Source organism: Myotis daubentonii, chromosome X (assembly GCF_963259705.1).
Source record: "Myotis daubentonii chromosome X, mMyoDau2.1, whole genome shotgun sequence".
Classification (NCBI taxonomy): domain Eukaryota; kingdom Metazoa; phylum Chordata; class Mammalia; order Chiroptera; family Vespertilionidae; genus Myotis; species Myotis daubentonii.
The window spans coordinates 53,651,318-53,666,003 of record NC_081861.1 but is presented as its reverse complement, the minus strand read 5'-3'; the positions used below and the strand labels follow the sequence as shown (position 1 = coordinate 53,666,003).

The 14,686-nt window shown below is 36.3% G+C and overlaps 1 protein-coding gene across 5 annotated transcripts in view; it reads left to right on the top strand.

Moving 5' to 3' along the window:
- RNF128 (ring finger protein 128) overlaps positions 1–14,686 on the top strand; it is a 148,515-nt gene that overhangs the window by 60,822 nt on the left and 73,007 nt on the right. The gene's annotated exons all lie outside the window — the stretch shown is intronic.

Below are 14,686 nucleotides of genomic sequence, written 5' to 3'. Positions count from 1 at the left end.
TGGTTGCCCAAAACTGCACCTCCCCTGCTGGCTTGGTCACCCCTCACAGCCCCCCTGCTGGCCTGGTTGCCCTACACAGCCTGCTTGTTCAGTCATTTGGTCACCCCTCACAGCCTCCCCTGCTATCCTGGTCACCCCACACAGCCTGCTTGTTCAGTCATTTGGTCATCCCTCATGGCCCCTTTACTGGTCTGGTCACCCCACGCAGCCTCCTTGTTCAGTTGTTTGGTTGTCCCTCACTAACCCCCCCTCTCAGCCTGGCCGTAGGCAGCCATCTTATGAGGGTGTTATGGTTAATTTGCATATTACCTCTTTATTATATAGGATATACAGTTTTATATGCTGCTTGTGATTGTAAGCATTTCCCCATGTAATTAAAAATAGAAAGAGGGTTCTCTTACTAGTATAAATTGAAGATGATAGTCTTTGACTAGAAGCAGTTTGAGCATCTCTTCCAAAAAGTAACAGGGAGCACAGAAATGTTGACAGGTAGTGGTGTGAATTAGAACATTTAAAACAAAAATATGCACCAGGGAGTTTTACATAAAAATATACTTACTAGCCATAAATTTGATGTGATCTAACCCACATGCAGTGCCTATTGTGGCCTCAGTCTTTTGAAAGTTTTGATCACCATTTTACTTTAGTTCCTTTTCTCCCATGAAATTCCTACAGATTACAAATGAGATTTGCACCCAGTTTCTGTTTTGCTTGGTTAAGTAACACCTCATTGACTAAAATGGCTTTTCTTTTTCATGATGGTCACTGAACTGTAAACTATTGTTAGGGTTTTCCCTAAAGGGTACTTGATAAGGTACCACAGGTATTGCTTAGCCATGAATACTTTTTTGTATATGTAAATTTAATTGAAGCATAAATACATACCATAAAATTCAGAAATCATTAGTGTATAGCTCAGTGAATTTTCACAAAGTGAGCACACCTATGTAACCAGCATCTCAATCAAGAAATAGAACAGTACCAGAATCTCAGAAGACTACTGCACACACCAAGATGAAGAATTTTTGAAGCAGCCCAATTGTCAACTTTGCCTCCTGAGGGAATGATGTCTTACAGCATGTGGTAGGAGCCTAGTCACCCACAGAAACAGTCACCTTCACTGCATTGAAGCTAGTTAACTATCGCAATCCTTGGCTACATACTATAGGGAATTATTTCTAACTATAGAGTACATGCACTTTTGATGTGCTTACTAAGCAAGTTCAGAGTTGCCACATTTTGATGTTAACACCAACTTTGAAGCCCTTTGGGCAAAGCAGTGAATTAATTGTTATTAATTCATTTTCTGTTCTGTCTTTTTCTTTATTGGCTTTATGCATGTCTTCCTATTATAGTGGTATATAGTTAATTACTGCTTGAATTTATCAGTAGGCTTATTACAATATTGATTTCTTTCATAAAGAAAATTTGGTGATTCATTTCTAACTTGATGGAGGCTGTTATATTCACAACCTAGTTGTGATTTACTTGGTTTTAATGCTTGAATGCTCAAGTTAGATATAAATCAGTGATTTTCAAAACCCTATCTAATCCTATTTATTTTTATCTTTTTTGAAGGACAATGGTACTAGAACTCACTTAATATATGTGTACTGGTATATGTTTTTCTCAAGATATTAATCACTATCATTTCAGATAAAATGTTGAAGTAGCTTAGGTAAATGCTGCCTAAAACTAAAAAGTCTTAACTTTTAAAAAGAAAATACACCAAAATATTACCCTTGATTATTCCGGGTTGGTGAAATTATGGGTGATTGTTTTTCTCTGATTATTATTTTTTTTTGTATTTTCTGAACGTTCTATAATGAATAACCTTTATACTTATAATTAGAAAAACCAGTTATTTAAAAAATACTCCTATAATGTTAATTAATCTTAAAGCATTAATAATGCAACTATAGTAACAATAGGAACAAAGCATATTTGATAGAAATGATTTACAGACTACTATGAAAAATTTTTAAAAATTGGTTTGGCCTTTTGAATATATCTAACACATATAATTGTTAGGGTGGCTCTTTCTTGTCAGCACTTGTTTCTTAATATGTAAAATGAACCTCAAACACTGAAGAACTGACTTTTTCTATTTTAATATGGACTATTTCTTTTCTCTTTACCCTTTGTTTCACTATTTATATTTTTTTCTTCCCCCCTTACACACCTACCTGTATATACACACACACCTCACCTTTTTTGGTATTTATTTTTCTTTCACATAAGAAGCTTTCTTCTTCTCACTAGTTCTCTTCAATATCTACTATTTTCAATACTTTTAAGATTAGTGCAAAGTTTAACATCTTAGAATGAAGAAACAAATATATTGGCAGTTTTCACCTATGACATATTGGGTTCATCTGATGACAACAGTTTTTGTCATTCTATAAGACAGGATGAATTTTTAGAATAAGGGCAGAAAGGAATCATGGTGTTCTTATTTTACACTTTATTAATGATATGCAGAACATATAAGCTCAATCAAAATTGCACTGAAGACATTAAAATTGAGTTATTTGTTTTTTTAAATTTTATTGAATTTATAGGGGTGACATTGGTAAATAAAATTGTATGTATTTCAAGTGCACTTGTGTTTTAAATTAGCATTTCCCTTGAAATGATATTCTGCTATAAAGAACTCCACCAGTTGGTGGTTCACAGAAGAAATTGTCTAATTCAAGGGTAGCTTCTGTACCCTACTTTTCCTCATGGGACACATTTCATGACCTACTTTTCTATCCCCTTTCTCTTCTTTTAATAGCATTATTAACTCTACTTTATATAATCTTATATACACAAACAAATACACACATACACACACACACACACACACACACACACACACACATATTCTTGGAGTCCCATCTTCCTTTTTAAAATATTTGAACTTCCTTTTATGTAATTCCACTTCTTTTTAAATGAAATTGAACATTATAACAAACTAGTGTTCTTAATACCTAAGGACCTTGAATATGTCCATAACTCACTCTCACAATCTCCACAAAAACTTATCAATCATGTGATCCTCCTGATTAAATATATATTTTTCTTATGTGCCAATATTTAAGATACATTTTAAATGCTTTTGTTTGTTTTAGGTATTTCAGTTATATTGGTTTTTTGACAAGTTTTGTTACAAATATCAGTTAAATAATAATTTCCATATGCTTTGCAGTTTTTAGCCCTCAAAGCATTTCACATGCACTAATCTGTGGACTCATTTAGGAACCGAAACACTGTTTAGCAACATTACTATAAGAAAATGTATTGTCTTTAATTCCAAACAACAACCCACTAGTGTACTTGTTGTGGTTATTGTTAATCATGATAGGCCCATGGCAAAAACTAAAAGCATTTCTCCTAAGAACAGGAACAAGACAGGAATGTCTGCTTTCACTGCTCTTATTCCACATAGTACTGGAAGTTCTAACCTTAGCAATCAGACAAGAAGAAGAAATAAAAGGTATCTAAATTGGAAGGGAGGGAGTAAAACTGTCATTATTCACAGATGACATGATTGTACATAGAAAACCCTAAAGTCTCCATTAAAATAACTGCTAGATTTAATAAATGAATTTGGCAATGTAGTAGGAAACAAAAAAGATGGCTTTATTAAACACCAATAATGAATTATCAGAAAGGGAAACTAAACAAATAATCCCATTTACCATTGCAACAAAAAAATTAAGATACTTAGGAATAAACTTAACCAAGGATGCAAAAGACATGTACTCAGAAAACTACAGGACGTTGAAAAAAGAGAATAAGATATAAACAAGTGGAAGAACTTACTGTGTTCGTGGATTAGTAGAACCAATATCATTAAAATGTCCATAATACCCGAGGCAATCTACAGATTCAATGAAATCCATATTAAAATGCTCAAAATCATGAATCATCCAAGAGATTCAAATCAAAACAACAATTGGGTACCATCTCACACCTGTCAGAATGGCTACAATCAACAAATCAACAAATGATGAGTGCTGGTGAGGATGTGGAGAAAAGGGAACCCTAGTACACTGCTTATGCGAATACAAACTGGTTCAACCATTTTGGAAAACAGTATGGAATTTCCTCAAAAAATTAAATATGGAGCTGCCATTTGACCCATTGATCCCACTTCTAGGAATATATCCTAAGAAACCCAAAGCACCAATCATAAAGAATGTATGCACTGCTATGTTCATAGCAGCACAATTTACAATAGCTAAGATTTGGAATCAGCCCAAGTGCCCATCAGTAGATGAGTGGATAAGAGCTGTGGCACAGTTATATCATGGAATACTATGCAGCAGTAAAAAGGAAGAATCTCTTACTCTTAGAGACAGCATGGAGGGACCTGGAGAATATCATGCTAAGTGAAGTAAGTCAGTCAGAGAAAGACAAGTATCCCATGATCTCACTCTATGTGGAATCTAAGTAACAGAATAAACTGATGAATGGAAGCATGGAACAGAGTGCGAAATCTCAAAGGGAAGGTGTGGGAGGGTGGGTAGGTGGGAGGTAATCAACCAAAGGCTTTGTATGCATAACCCATGGACACAGACAATGGGAGTGGGCTGGAGGGAGTCAATGTGGGAAAAAAGGGGACATATATAATACTTTCAACAATAAAGAATTATTTAAAAAATTATAGGCCTATAAAATATAGTTTATTACAGTTGACCCCTGAACAACATAGGTTTGAACCGTGCAGGCCCACTTATACATGGATTTTTTCAATAAATATACAGTTAATCAAAACAAAAATAAGGTATCATCTCAAATCTGTCAGAATGGCTATCATCAACAAATCGACAAACGACAAGTGCTGGCCAGGATGTGGAGAAAAAGGAACCCTCTTGTACTACTGGTGGGAATTCAGACTGGTGTAGCCACTGTGGAAAACAGTATGGAGTTTCCTAAAAAAAATTAAAAATGAAAGTTCCATTTGACCCAGTAATCCCACTTCTAGGAATATATCCCAAGAAAACAGAAACACCAACCAGAAAGGATCTATGCACCCTATGTTCATAGCAGCACAATTTACAATAGCTATGATTTGGAAAAAGCCTAAGTGCCCATCAGCAGATGACTGGATAAGAAAACTGTGGTACATCTACACAATGGAATGTACACTGCAGTAAAAAAGAAGGAATTCTTACCATTTGCAACAGCATGGGTGGAACTGGAGAGCATTATGCTAAGCGAAATAAGCCAGTCAGAGAAAGATAAATATCACATGATCTCACTCATTTGTAGAATATAATAAACAACATAAACTGATGAACAAAAATAGAACCAGAGACATAGAAGCATCGAACATACTGTCCAACCTATGTGGGAAGGAGGGAGGTGAGGGGGTAAGAGATCAACCAAAGGACTTGTATGCATGCATATGAACATTACCAATGGACACAGACAGTAGGGGGGTAAGGGCATATGCTGGGGGATGGGAGCGGCCAGGGAGAGGTCAATGGGGGAAAAAGAAGACTCATGTAATACTTTAAACAATAAAAAATTTAAATTAAAAATAATAAATAAATAAATAAATAAACAAACAAACAGTTGACCCTCCATATCCCAAGGTTGCATCTCAACCATGATTGAAAACAATATTTTGGATTTGTAGTTGGAAATCTTTGGCTAGTGAGGGCTGACTATATGCATTGTTCTATGTCATGTCACATAAGGGACTTGAGCATATCCATTTTATATAAGGGATGTCCTAAAACCAATCCCCTGCTGATACCAAGGGACAAGTATAATTAAGTTTGGGGAGAGGCAAAATTTATATATGAATTTTCAATGCTATGGGGTCATCACTCTTAACTCTCCTCCCCCATTGTTTAAGGGTCAACTGTAGGAGACATAAAATGGTGGCTGAATAGTCAGACGTGGCCTGAGCATTATCCCAGAGCAGATAGAAGGAGCATCTAAATTGAATAACATCCACCCGGAATTGGTGAAGTAGACACAGCTGGTGAGACAGTACACAGCCAGGAAGGACAGAGGACGCCTGAAGAACAGTAGTATCCGGGATCTGGACTAGAGAGAGTTGGGAGACCTCCAAATCCAGAGGGTCAGAAGGAAGCTGCATAGCACCAAGGCCAAGTCCCCTGAGGACAGGAGTAACAACTGACTGTGGAAAGGAAGTCCACAGGGCTGCTGGCAGTAGGGGATTCTAGGTATAAGTCCACAGCCACGAGAGGCTGAGCCCAGAGGGGTGGCCTGAAGAACTGCCCAAGCCACATGGTGTTGGAGGCGGGGGAGGGGGGGAGGTGAGAGAAACTCACAGTGGCCCAGGTGTTTCCCCTCTTTTTGGTCTTTGCTTTTATTCACTAAACCCAGTTCATAGGACCTTTCAAATACAAATAATCACCTGCTGCTGAGGTGCAGGTGGAGGTGAGGACTTGTTGAGTCTGAGGAGAGACTATGGAGAAGAGCAGGTCAGGGAGAGGTGACCAAGAGTCCAGCACTGGGACATTCCTGACACTCCAGACCTAAGCAGCCATTTTCTCTTGCAGAGTTAGCCCCTCCCAGCAGCCTCCAGACAACCATTATAGCCACACCCAATCTACACCCTGAGTGGAACAAAGGTCACAAAAATCTGAATAGCTCCTAAGAGCCTTCAGGGACTGGGTTGAAGAGAGGCCTTTCAGTCCCAGAAAGCAATACAGCAACCTCCCTAACTGTAGCCCTGTCAAAAACAGCTGCTTGAGAGATTAAGATTGACAGTGGGCAGACAGGCTAAGTGGGCAGATTAGTCCTGCCTGCTGGCAGTCAAGGAGGTGGCGATAGGCACAAACAGAGGAGCCATGGATCACTTGGAACTTCAACATGGTGCTAACTACCTAACAGGAAACTGAGAAGTGGCAGACAATACAGAAGAGTGGAAATTTAAACCAGCTCCCATAGGGCATTAAAACTCAGCTGAAAGGAATGACACTTCACATTTTTATTTTTATTTTATTTATCTTTTATTTAATTTTTTTCCTCTTTATTTTCTTTTGTTTGTTTGTTTCTTTGTTTTTTTTCGCATTATTTTTTCTTCATTCTATTTCTTAATGTTATTTTATTTTATCTTATTTTTTCCCTCTCTTTCTTTTCTTCTTATCCACTCATCCTCTTTCTACCTCTACTATACTGAACTGAGGTCCTCCCTCATATTCATTCAATTCCTTAACCTTACTTTCTGTATATAAGATTCTGTACCCACCCTCTTTTCTGTGTGTTTGTTGTTTTCATTTTTTGGTTTGTATGTTTTTTCTATGGTGTGTTCTTGCCATATATATACTTTTTTTATTTCTTCTTTTTCTTTTCTCTCTTTCCATTTTTTCTTCCCTCGATATCATTTTTGCTCTCTTCTCTCCCCTAATTCTCTTTTCTCTGGTAGTCACTTCTGCTGGGGTTATCAGTATCATGAGTACATTCATGTTTTGTTCCCTTTGTATCATGTCTTGTTGAGTTATATTTTGTGCTGTTTGGTCAACATGGTAGAGAGCGAGCCACATAACCAGACAACTTGAGAGGAGACTCCATCCACAAATGGGATAATAACACTCAAGACCCAACTACACCAAGAGAACCCAAATATCTCAAGTAGGGGGCATCCATAGATTAGCCAGCCCAGAAGACCTGAGAGATTGCACCACTGGATCCCACAAAACATCTAATATGTAAGACAAATTCAAAAATTCTGGGTGGCATAGCAGTTTGATATAATACGTAGAAGTAATCACAAAGGAACAACAAAAATGGGGAGACATTCTAAAGAAAAGAAGGAATCACCAGAAAAGGAAATACTAGTAAATGAAATCGATGTGAGCAATTTTTCAGAGAAAGAATTCAGAGCAATGGTCATAAGGACACTGAAAAGGATGGAAGACAAAATCAACATGTGTAAAAATCAAGAGGAAATGAAAAGAATCAAGAGGAAACGAAGAATGACACAGCCACAATAAAGAACACAATGGAAAGTTTCAACAGTGGACTAGAAGAAGCTGAGGACCACATCAGTGAGTTAAAAAACAAGGTAGAAAAAACCACCCATGCCCTAACCGGTTTGGCTCAGTGGATAGAGCATCCGTCTGTAGACTGAAGGGTCCCGGGTTCAATTCCAGTGAGGAGCATGTACCTTGATTGTGTGCACATCCCCAGTAAGGGGTGTGCAGGAGGCAGCTGATCTATGTTCTCTCGCCGATGTTTCTAATTCTCTATTCCCTCTCCCGTCCTCTCTGTAAAAAATCAATAAAATATATTTTAAAAACAACAACACCCAAGCACAGCAGCAACTGGAAAGAAAACTTAAAAATCAGGAGGAGAGACTAAGGGAGCTTTGGGACAACACAAAATGAAACAATATCCACATAATTGGGGTGCCAGAAGGAGAGGAAGCAGAGCAAAGAATAGAAAACCTGTTTGAAGAAATAATGACAGAAAACTTCCCTGATGTTGGGAAGAAAAAGTCACACAAGTCCAAGAAGCACATAAAGTCCCAAACAAGATGAACCCCAAAATGCTGACACCGAGACACATCATAATTAAATTGGCAAACATCAATGACAAAGTAAGAATCTTAAAGGCTGCCAGAGAGAGACAGAAAGTTACCTAGAAGGGATCTTCCATTAGAATATCGACTGATTTCTCAACTGAAACACATCAGGCCAGAAGGGAATGGAAGGAAATATACAAAGTGATGCAAAGCAAGGAACTGAATCCAAGAATACCATACCCAGCAAGGCTATCATTCAAAATTGAAGGTGAAATCAGGAGCCTCACAGACAAGAGTCAAAACTCTATATTATTCCCAATCATGCTTGTTTAGACAGTTTTCTCTACTTATTCAATTTCCTTGTAATGTTCATAAAAGCTCTATCTCACCTTTTCCATGTGTTTCACCTTAAGGACTCATTTTGTTTTCCTAACCTATGACGATCTAAAAATAATTGGCTTATTTTTAATAGCACTCATAATGTTCCTAAAACTTTTAGGAACATAACTTTGATTTGTGGCTTTATTAGCCATTAATAGATTTACAAATTGGTACATCTTTTCTCATTAGACAGTTTCAACAGTCATTTAGATAAAGGCTAGAAAAATATGGTTATATATTTTAATTAATTATTTTATTTTCTACAAGTTTTATGTAAATATTTATTTTTATTTCTCTGGAATGTATATATAGGAATAGAATTTCTTGGCTAAATGGTAACTCTATCATTAACTTTTTTACAGCTTTTAATTTATCTTTAGTTTTGAAAGTTAGGAAATATGGTTATATTGAGTGAGGCTTTCGTTTATAGATCTACAAACAAGCTATATTTAACACAGCTCCAAAATACTTTGAGTTGTAGCATATTTCGAATTCTTGTTTTCCACCAACATCATTTCATTTTGGCAAGGAAACAGGATGTGTAAGAGAGACATAAACTGGCCAGTACAAAAGCACCAGTCACCTCCATTGCCTTAGCCATCACCCCCACCCACCAACCCACCCTTTTTGCTACTTCTATCAGACTGATGACTTTTATTTCAACTTGCAGACAAGACACAGAAATTTACTTACCTTGAATAATGTAATTAAAGGCTAACAGATTATCCTTTGATGGTAAGGAAAGCTACATGATTGCTCTATTTTTATTTCAATCTATTGTACCAAAGATGAATGTGTTCCATTTGAAATTGGGAGACAACATATTACAATGGAAGGACAGGTGTCATTGAGTCAGACTTCGTGGCTTGAACTGCAGCCCTACCAATTAATAAATATGTGATATTGGGCAGGTTGTTAACCTGGACTTCATTTATCTTGTTCATAAAAGGGAGGATAATAATGCCCAGCTCTTCTATAATGTTGTAAATAAAGTATTTGACACCTAACGGACATTTAGTAAATGTTTATTTTCTTAAGCCTTTTGCTAACAATTTTATTATTAAACATAATATTTCTCCTTTGGTAATTATAATTGTTCACTCCCACATTTTAAAATATGTAAATGTTTTATATGTAGAAGCAGAAAAAAAACCTGTGACATCCAAACTGCTGTTTTTCTGGGCAGTTTCTGACATATACAGAGAAAAATCACATAATTAAAAAACTGAAACAACTATTTTGTCCTCCTGTGTATTTTCATTTTAAACAGCAGCAAGAACTTAAAATCAAGAAGTTAAGTTCTAACAATAGAAATGGCTGTGGACCTTTTGATGGCACAGTAGATAAGTGAGGAGACTTAGGAATCAAATGGATTTTTACTTGAACTCCAACCTATCATGTAATAGCTTTGTGACCATAGCCAAATTAACCTCTTTGGCTAAGGTCACAAATCTATTACATGAACTCAGTTTTTTAATCTATAGAAAGGGGGATGACAGTACTTACTTCATAGGGTTATTGTGAGGGATAAATTAGATAATATATAAAGCACTTAGTATACAGCCTGATTCATTAAAGGATAGCATAACCACCTCCTCACCATTATCTAAAGCCTTGTCTTGGAGATTGGCAATACATGTCACAGCAGGGCTTCTCAGAGACTCTGATATGTTAAAGAAACACTAAATAATTTTATTCAGTGCATTATTTTCTAAATTATTTACCTATATAACTCTTTTCTCTCAAAATACTTAACATCTGAAACATAATTTGGAAAACACTGATTGCCAATCTCTCTCTCTCTCTCTCTCTCTCTCTCTCTCTCTCTCTCTCTCTCTCTCTCATTTTATTACAATGACCTCATATTTTAACTGTATCAAAGTTTCACCAATGTCAAGGAGTGACTAAACTAGTTATCTCACTATGATAAGAACAGAATGTTTTCAGTGTGATGACAAATTTTAGTTATACTGTAATTCTTTGTATTAATATGCTACCTTTTATATCAGCTTAATGTGACTTCATTTAGAAGTAGTCCATTGTATAAAATGTACCACAGCTTTTTAATCCACTCATCCATTGATGGACACTTGGTCTGCTTTCAAATATTGGCTATTGTAAATAACACTGCAGTGGACATAGGGGTGTATATATTCTTTGGAATTAGTGATTCGGGTTTCTTTGGATATATTCCCAGAAGTGGAATCAAAGGGAAAAAATTAACTCATAGACACAGACAACAGTATGATGATTACCAGAGAGAAAAGGGGCTAGGGAGAGATAGAAGAGCATATAACGGGTATAAATGGTGATAGAAGGAGACTTGACTTGGGGTGATGAACACACAATACAATATACAGATGACATATTGTAGAATTATAAACCTGATAACCAGTGTCATCCCAATAAATTCAATAAAAAAGAAAAAGTATAGTTCTACAGGATAGGTTTATTTTCCTTACTGACTTTCATAAAAAAACTTATTGTGAAATGATAAAACCACAAGTGAGACAGGTTTCTGTTTGTTTTTATAATTAGTATGTGGGCCTTAGTATAGAGGTTAGCTTTTATAATAAATCATAGAGGAGGAAATTTAATATTTTCAGTTGGTAGAATGTTCTTATTTATTAATTTTTATACTAAATGATACCAGAATTTCTTTAGAGATTACCAAATTCTCTTTTTCTCTAATTCAGATACCTAATAGAATACTAATTTGTACCCTTAGGTTCTTGTGGCCAGGTCAAAATAAATACCCTCTCCCTAAACATAATGCTTTTGCTAATTTTAATAATGAATGCAGTTTCCAACATAATTCCCCTATTAGAAAGTATATCTGAAGAGAATGTATATAAAAAGAGGTTCATATTTCAACAAAAGTTTGACTAACTCTTTATGACCAGCACTCTGCTGGATATTGTGGTAGAAGGAGAAGAGTGAGCAGGGAGTAAGTAGCTCAGAATAAACAATGATGTGGTCTTTTTCTTCCTTTCGGGAAGCTCATATTTTCAGGGTCTATTGCATTCCTCCAGAAAACATTAATAAATAGCAACAACAAATGTTGAATTTGGTTTCTAGAAATCTTACTACCCTCAAACAAAAACTATGACAATAAAAAACTTCAGCATAAAAAATGTAATGCAATTACAGGATACCCAATTAATTAAATAACATTTATACTACAGTTTTTTTTTCATGACTTTGAAATAGCCTATCTTATTACTTTCTTTTCCTCAGAATCAGCACAAATTTAAGGTTTTATAGACACTCAAACTGTTCCAACTACCTTAAGACTTCTCTTTTATGACCACTAACCCTCTTCATAAGTGGCCAAAATACTAGTCTCCTATTGAACAAAAATAACTGGATTCTAAATTGAGTTTGGGATTAAAATGGCATCTGTTCTAGCTGCTATGAGTGAGAAACAGATATAATCAAGCTCCATTTGGAGAGGGATTTTGCCACCATTAGTAGTTCTGCTCTGGCAGTATGGTAATTTCAATGGGATCAGCCCTATGGCAGTGTGCATTGCACTAAACCCAAGGTCTATAGAGTAGGATTAGTGTTCAACTTTTTATCTGTGTTTATGTGACATGTTCTTGCTGTAGGCAGACATGTCCTGTCAAGATATGCCATCTTTGAATGTAGAAAAGAGGTGTACCTTAGACTCTGTTCACCACAATTATCTTTAAGGATGAATTTGTTTTCAGATTGAATCAAGATTCAGATTATCACTAAACATAGCATACTTAAAATTGCATTCATCAAACATTTACTTGATATGTGTTACATTCCAGGAACTCTGCTAGATGTTGTAGATACAGTGATGAAAGACCCAGCCCCTAACTTGAAGGAGTTAATAGATTAGTGACACTCAAGAAAACCAGATAACCTCAAGTGAAGTCTGCACTAGACAGTGTAAAAACTGAATGTCTAACCCAGATGGGCCAGTATCTTATAAAAGGAGGTTGAAATGGAGATTTTTAAGGGCCTTTAGCAAGGGAATAATGTGAACATTTTTCCTTTTATTATTTTTATTTCTTTCTTTTTAATTGAATTTATTAGGGTGATATTGGTTAATAAAATTACTTAAGTTTCAGGTGTAGAACTCTATAATAGATCATCTGTATATTGTATTATGTGTTCACCACAAGTCAAGTCTCTTTCAATCACAATTTATCCCCCCTTTACTCACTTCCATATCCCCCTCAGGTAATCACCATAATGTTGTCTGTCTATGAATTTGTTTATATGTTTGTTTTGTTTAATCCCTTCATTTTTTTTACACAGCCCTGCAACCTCCCTCCCCTGACAGATGTCAGTCTATTCTCTATCTATGAGTGTATTTTTTTAAAGTTATGTGTATATTTTTATTTATTTCAGAGAGGAAGAAATGGGGAGAGAGAGGTAGAAACACCAGTGATGAGAGAGAACCATTGATCGGCTGCCTCCTGCATGCCCCACCCTGGGAATCGAGCCCACAACCTGGACATGTGCTCTGACCAGGAATGAAACTGTGACCTCCTGGTTCATAGGTCTACGCTCAATCACTGAGCCACGCCAGCTAGGCTATTTTGTGTGTGTGTTTTAAATATATATTTTTATTGATTTTTTTACAGTGAGGAAGAGAGAGGGATAGAGAGTTAGAAACATCCATGAGAGAGAAACATCGATCAGCTGCCTCCTGCACACTCCCGACTGGGGATGTGCCCACAACCAAGGTACATGCCCTTGACCGGAATCGAACCTGGGACCCTTGAGTCTGCAGGCTGACGCTCTATCCACTGAGCCAAACCGGTTAGGGCTATGAGTCTGTTTTTATTTTGTTATTTTATTTGTGTGTTTTTTTAAATCTTTAAATTCTTTATTAGTTAAGAAATTACAAATGTGTCCTCATTCCCCCCCCCCATTAACTCCCATCCTCCCCCCCAACTCATGCTCTCATCCCCCTGTTGTCCATGTTCATTGATTTGGCTTATATACATGCACACAAGTCCTTTGGTTGATCTCTTCCCCTTACTCCCACCCTCCCCCACTTTCCCTCTGGGAACTAACAGTATGTTACTTTATTTGTTACATATGAGTGAAATCATATGGTACTTGTCTTTCTCTGACTGCCTTATTTCATTTAGCATAATGCTTTCCCGGTAACTTTTTTTTCCTTTTAAAAAAAATGTATCTGGTAGCTGTGAGGGGATGAATTGTAGGGCTAAGACTGCTGGTTTGGAGAGCAATAAGCAGGTTGTTATAGTGATTAAGGTGAGAGACAAGTTTTTCACCCAGCACCTGAACTCCCCTCCCCTCTGAGAGCTGTCAATCTATTCTCTATCTGAGTCTGTTTCTATTTTGTTTGCTAGTTTATTTTGCTCATTATATTTCATATATGAGTGAAATCATATGGTATCTTTCTTTCTCTGACTAGTTTATTTCACTTAGCATAATACTCTCCAGGTCCATCCATGCTATTGCATATATAGATTACTTCTATTCATATTTACAATATTAGAAATTAACACATGAAAGTAATGGACCTGTTTCTGATGTGGCTAATTTTCAGATTATCTATGTGAAGCATGAAGTACTTACTAATAAAAATAAAATAATTCTATTGACAGAGTTTTTCTATGCAGGGTAAAGGATTGATATTGATCTGGCCAGAGTGACTGGACCACTATATTGGAGTTCAAACTATAATCAAACTCCAGCCTAATATTTCTAAATATGTAGGCCATACCTTTCACATCAGGCCTTCCAGAGAAATAGCTGTGGTACAGGGACCTTAGGTGAATATGGACAGTGGCAAGCCAAAACTGA